The sequence below is a fragment of the Rhinopithecus roxellana genome, chromosome 1 (assembly GCF_007565055.1).
Source record: "Rhinopithecus roxellana isolate Shanxi Qingling chromosome 1, ASM756505v1, whole genome shotgun sequence".
In the NCBI taxonomy this organism is placed as follows: Eukaryota; Metazoa; Chordata; class Mammalia; order Primates; family Cercopithecidae; genus Rhinopithecus; species Rhinopithecus roxellana.
Window position 1 is genome coordinate 64,904,842 of NC_044549.1, and position 7,099 is coordinate 64,911,940.

The 7,099-nt window shown below is 37.3% G+C and overlaps 1 pseudogene; it reads left to right on the forward strand.

Moving 5' to 3' along the window:
* The first annotated feature begins 610 nt into the window (after positions 1–610).
* On the forward strand, positions 611–1,567 carry LOC104680160 (annotated as a pseudogene).
* Positions 1,568–7,099: the final 5,532 nt, after the last annotated feature.

Genomic DNA, 7,099 nt, shown 5'->3' on the forward strand with positions numbered 1-7,099 from the left:
GTGTTCGTTATAATAGAATGTCCTCTACAGGTAAAGTTCAATTACCACAAAGCTCCTCATCACAAGAGATTTCCAGTCTTAAGACAGGCAGTGGGTGGACACTAGAAAATTCTCTTATACCCATTTACTCCAAAAACGCAACCAATGCCTTAGATCCCTGCTACTCCAAATGTGGCACCCACACCAGCAACAACAGAGTTAGAAATGCAGAATCTTGGATTGCATTCTAGGCCCATTGAATCAGAAACTGAGTTTAACAACACCCCCAGGTGATTTATATGAGCATTAAAATGATAGAATTGAGTTAAAGCAATTATGCTCAAACTTTGCACATTAGAATCACCTGGAGAGGTTTTTACACCTCCCTAATGCAGGCAGTCCTCCATATAATGTATCTCAACTATCAGTATTTTTAAAACCAAACTGGTTCCAATATGCAGCCAATTTTGAGGAACCATGACTTAAAGATAATAATAACAATATTTGTATTCAAATGAAAACTTTCCCCAAACTTTGCATTCCTAATTACTACTTGGGTTTTCCTGAAAACTTAGATATTAAAAATTTCAATGTACGGTTCTGGGCAGGGGTCTGGGGAGGCGCAGCAGCCATGGCGAGCCACCCTGTCCTCACCAACGGCACCGAGATGCTCATCCTGGGGTGGGCACATGGAAGTCCCCTCTGAGCTAGGTTACCAAGGCTGTGAAGGTGGCAATCGATGTCAGGTACCCCCACATCGACTGCACCTACGTGTACCAGAATGAGACTGAGATGGGGGTGGCCATTCAGGAGCAGCTTAGGGAGCAGGTGGTGAAGCCAGAGGCTTATCAGCAAGCTGGGGTGCACGTACCATAAGAAGGTCCTGGTGAAAAGATCCTGCCAGAAGACACTCAGCAACATGAAGCTGGACTACCTGGACCTCCACCTTATTCACTGGCTGACCGACTGTAAGCCTGGAAAGGAATTTTTCCCATTGGACGAGTCGGACAACATGGTTCCCAATGACACCAACATTGAGAACACATGGGCAGCCATGGAAGCGCTGGTGGATGAAGGGCTGGTGATAACTATTAGCATCTCCAACTGTAATCATCTCCAGGTGGAGAGGATCTTAAATAAACCTGGCTTAAGGTATAAACCAGCGGTTAAGCAGATTGAGTGCCACCGGTACCTCACTCACTCCCGCACTGCCAGTCCAAAGGCATCTTGGTGACCACCTATAGCCCCCTTGGCTCTCCTGACAGACCTTGGGCCAAGCCTGAAGTCCGTTCCATCCTGGAGCATCCCAGGATCAAAGTGATCTCGGCCAAGCACAATAAAACCGCAGCCCAGATTCTGATCCAGTTCCCCCATGCAGAGGAACTTGGAGGTGATCCCCAAGTCTGTGACACCAAAATGCATTGCTGAGAACTTTAAGGACTTTGACTTTGAACTTAGCAGCCAGGATATGACCACCTTACTCAGCTACAACAGGAACCGGAGGGTCTGTGCCTTGGTGAGCTATGCCTCCCACAAGGACTACCCTTTCCATGAAGTTTTGAAGCTGTGGATGCCTGCTCATCCCTAAGTGACCTATACCTTTGTTTCCTGTCTCATTTTTTTCTTGCAAATGTAGTATAGCCTGGCCTGTGTCACTCAGCAGTGGGAGAGCAACCTGTACAGTGGCCAGCAAGGACTTATCTAGGTTGATGTTGGATCTGAAGAGCAGTATAAGTAGAGTAGAAGTCTCTTCCAGTTTGCTTTGTTCTTTTTGCCCCGCTGGGGAAAGTATAACCTGAATACCCTTTTCTGACCAAAGGGAAGCAAAATATACCAGGTCAAAATAGTGCCACTAACAGTTGAATTTTTTGTTTTTGTTTGTTTGTTTCTTGAAATGGAGTCTTGCTCTGTTGCCCAGGCTGGCGTACAGTGGTGTGATCTTGGCTCACTGCAAGCTCTGCCTCCCAGGTTCACACCATTCTCCTGCCTCAGCCTCCCAAGTAGCTGGGACTACAGGCGCCTGCTACCATGTCTGGCTAGTTTTTTGTGTTTTTAGTAGAGACAGGGTTTCACCGTGTTAGCCAGGATGGTCTCAATATCCTGACCTCGTGATCCTCCTGCCTTGGCCTCCCAAAGTGCTGGGATTACAGGCGAGAACCACTGCACCTGGCCACAACAGTTGAGTTTTGACTGCTTGGAACTGGAATCCCTTCAGCAAGACTTCTCTTCGCCTCAAATAAAAAGTGCTTTGGTGAAAAAAAAAAAAAATCTCCATGTATTCTGTCGTATAATTAATGCTTAAATTTCCCAAATTCTGATGATGCTAATTTTAATTTGCAATAGATCCATAACTGACAAAGGGTCATTTAGTCAAGAAAGTTTGCTGAGTCTTACCATTCAGAGATAAAACAATTATTTGTTTTTAAATAGCGTTTACAGTTCAAGATTGCTTTTCAGATTGAATGATTCTTCTCTCTTATTTCGCAAATCATTACTCAATAAAGGAGATAAACAATCTTAACTATGTTCAACATTTTCAGGCATGATTATTATAAATATTTTGCAAGTTAGCTTCAGAAACTGAAAAGATTTCCTGATGGCAGGTGATACTTTTGTTGAATCAACAAGATTGGCTGGTCTCATGGTTGGCGTTTAGCAAGTCAATCATTTTCACTACACAATAGATAACAGTGAACTAAAATTTTCTTTTATTCATTGGGAGCCTATTCTGTGATACTAAGAACAAAGAAAATCAACTCTCTGTGGAACCAGAGTTAATCTTCCAAAATGTAATACATCCATTAGGAGAAAAAAAGAGTGTCAGACAAGAAACAAATTGGCTAAATTGGTTGAAACATTTCTTTAAAATTAAGTTTACATATTAAAGGAAAGATAAAAGGAATAAGCACATCATTTGCTAAGACACAAATATCATCTGATTTTCAGCTATTTCACATTTCTATTTTTTCCTCCTTACTACATTTTCAGCACTTTTGGTTTTGAAAAGCAGAAAATGAAATCAAACTGGCTTAAACAGAAAAGAAGATGAATTTATTGGTACATATAACTAAAATATCCATAGGTATCTGACTTCAGGTGCTGCTGGATCCAGTTGCTCAAATTATGTCAGAGTTAGTCTTTCTCTTTCTCCAGATTCTGGTTTTTTTCTGTACTGCCTTAATGTTTGTTTGTTTGTATCCCACAATTGGCAATTATGTCCAATAAACTTCAAATATATGTCTTATTGCCTGATCGTGTTTTCATTGCCTGCCATGGAATCAGATTTATAGCCAAGGAGATACTTCTTGGCAAGATCTTGAGTCTGTGCTGGTCCTGCAGAGTCGGAGATAGGGCCAACCCAGTTTAAATCATATACACTGAGAACAGGTGAGGGTAATGATGCCCCAAAGGATAATCAAAGGATCGATGTCAGAAAAGGGAGAATGGATACCAAGGAGGCAAAAATACTACTCTAGAAGAGATCCTACATCATTTGCCTTTAAGACCGATACATAATATAACAGTTTCCTTTGAGAAGTTCAGGAGAAATGAGCTTAGAGAATTATCTTTTCATTTTTGTTTTTAGCCTGCAGCAGAGACTTATAATACATATATGTTGTACCAGCTCAATTTTAAGAAAGGGGAAATGTCTGATGTTCCCTATCATAAATTCCTGCAGTACCACAGTCCATGAAGAGGAAACCTGGGGGCTGAGGGAGGCGGTGGAATGCACCGAGGCTTCAAGGTGGGTTCCCAAGACTCAACCGATACTGCTCTTTATCATCATAAATAGTAGCTCCCAGAAACCCAGCGTAGACCCCAAGAAATTATTACATGACTAAGACTGAACTCTTATCTACTTCTCAATCTTGTATTTTTTAAGACAAGCAAAAATGAGAAAAGTTTTGTACAATTGCACAAGAGAAATAGGATTGATCAAATAAAGGGTTAAGAAACACTCAAATATTTTCCTGTGGAAATTCTTACTTTCTATGGCTTATGGATGTGAAAAGTAATATACTAGATGGATGTCTAAATGTCTTTTTTCTGCCCATCTCATTCCAAGAATTAGAATATCAGCCCTTATTCAGAGTTGTTAACTTGTCATCCTAGGAGATTCACAGAGTAGTATCAGTTTTTAAAATGTGCCACTGTTGCTTTAAAGTAGGGTTTCACAGTCACAGTACCATTAATATTTTGAGTCAGATAATTTCTTATTGAAGGGGGCTGTCTTACGCATTGTGGCCTGTTTAGCAGCATCCCTAGCTTCTACCCACTAGATGCCAGCAGTGTTACTCCCTCTTTGTGACAACCAAAATCTCGGACATTGCCAAAGGTCCCCTGGGGTGCAAATGTGTTCCTGGTTGAGAATTGCTGCTTGAAAAACTGAAATGAAAATAGTGAAAACCATGAAATACTCTTCTAAGATAATGGGACAACTGTACTCCAGAATAAAAATAATCTTTCCTTGTCTCTTAAATTCTGGCATTGTTACCATTATTACTTTAGTATTAACCCAAAATACACTTTTTAAAAGTTCTGAGAATAAAAGCTGAACCTGCAAATCAGGATAACTCCTTTTGCTACATTAACCTTAAAAGGTACAGAAGTAAAGAGAACTACTGCTTGCAGGGGTGTCAGATGGACATGCCTGCTTAAATGAAGATTCCTCTTTTCCACTTTCCTCCTGATGTCTGCTGGTCACTATAGCAACAAGAACAGGAGTGATTCAGAACCAGGACACATGCACTCCAGCATGACAAGTTCAATTTAAATCCAGATTGGCTACATTAAAAAAATACACTAAATGAAATGAGTGTATATACACCAACAGGAGATCAATGCACTTTGCTACACCAGTTTCAAGAGTGACATTCAGTTCAAAAAAACCCTTGGGATTCTTTAAGAGTAGTAAAAACTCAAATATTTTCACTAAGGCTTCACTTTGTCAAATGTCTCTTGAGACTTTTGGATCCCTTGAATTTTAGGCAGGCTTAAACACAGAGTCCTTTCTTGGTACTTGGAGATATTTTACCCATAAGGTAGAGTAATGAGGGTCTTCAGTGATAGTGAATGAACAGAATTTTGAATATTTTAATATATTCTGGAACACTTACATGTTTCAAGCTAAGTTAACCAGTATAATACCACTACAGAAAAACTGTATTATTTAATTATATTTGATTTTTAATTTTTGTCCTAATAAAGTTCTAAAAATATAGTTAGAATTATGTTTAGAACCAGAAATATATTTCAAAATTGCAATTATAATGTTTAAAACAGAAACAATGAGTTGCTTCGTAGTGGGATTAAAAGTCATTATTTGGGACATACTATGTCCTGATTTTTATCATTGCACCCTATTAAAGAAAATGATATTTACGGTTTTCTTTTTTTAGAGTTTGCTATAGCTATACATCAGGTTAAAGAGCTTGGGAGATGAATTTTTTACTTTCAGGAACTCAAAGTTCTAAAGATGACTTCAATATATCTATTGATTGGTCTTCATATAGAACCAAATTTAAGCTATTTTAGGCAAGTGATTCTATAACTTCAAAAATTCTTCTAGAAAAAATTAAGAAAATACATAACTCATCTATTCCTTTCAAGAAGAAAGTTTATTGTTTTATCCAATTTGTACCTCATAATGCACCTAAGAATTATTTCCATTTGAGCATTTCCCAGTAAAGGATGCTGTTTATAACTGCTCCTGTCCCCCTGTTTGAAGTTAGATTTCTGTTTCCTCTTTTTCAGGTTAATTGTTGTGATTCTAAGAGCATTTCTTAGAATTGTTTTTCAGTTTTCATTCCTTAACCAATTTCGAGTCTCTCTTTTATTTAGACGTAACTTTGTAAATAAAGATATTCAAGAAATGAATATAGAGTTTAATAAAATGTGGAGCAAATAGAACCCTTCAAATTCCTCTTGATGTAATCTTGGTATTAAGTTATATATATGTTATATATAACACATACGTATTTTATATAAATATATACTTATATATATTTCATATGTATATTTATATTTCTTTTATATATATATATATATATTTATTTCTTAGACCCTGCTCACTTCTTCAATGAGCTTAGATTCTTTGGAATTCTAATCCATAGTTTTCCCTTATTTTCATCTAAGTTCAGAAAAATAGCAAGTTAATTACCCTTTATATGTGATAAAAATGAAAAATTACTCAAAACCCAAGACCAATAATGATGTAGGCAACTGGCTGGAATTCAGATTCTTAGGTATAAGTGTGATGATGAATAATTACATTAAACAATGGAATATCAAAAATACACTCTTTCATTCGAGTGACATAAGCACGTGGAATTCATCACAGGACAGCAATCTGATATGAATTTAAAGAGTTTTGCCCAAGAATTTTCCATGAGGTCTTTGTAAAAATAAATTAATAAGATTTTCAATTAATTTCTCCCTTCATTTTAAAAATGAGAAAATTGAGAAAAATGGAAGAGTACTTGAGTCTGATAATATCCCCCTTTTTACACAAAATTCAGCCATAAAACTTCTAAACATTAACTTACAACAAAAATGATACTTTCTTGTCAAGGGCATGATATGTATATGTTGATGAATTTTTATTTATTAACTCATTAACTTTAGCTTGCCGTTGGAAACTGATAAATCTAAAAGCTAACAATTGACTTAGATGCATATCTCAGATGCGGCGGGTGTTCAACAGCTTAAAAAGAAAGAAAATAAATAAGTAAACCGAAACAAAATCTGCAGTCCTGCAAAGTAAGGTCAAAACCAAATGATTTTGAAACCAATGAAAATTTGTGTTTCAGTGTATGCAGACATAATATTTCATAAAGAAAGCTGTATGTCATGTCAAATAACCTGCTTATAAAATTCCTGAGGGAAAATCCTTGTATCATTCGTAGAGAAGATCTGTTTTTAACCACAGATTAGCTGATTTATTTTCTCTGATAACATGGAAAACCATTTTGATATTAACATACAGAGTCATGGCATGATGTCCAGGGTGAAGTTAGCAGGCAAAATTATATTTGGTGATTATCTGCAGGTAAACAACTTCCCTCACTGTCATAAAAACTCATCAATTTTTCTACTCAGAGAGAGGGAAATGAGGTACTTG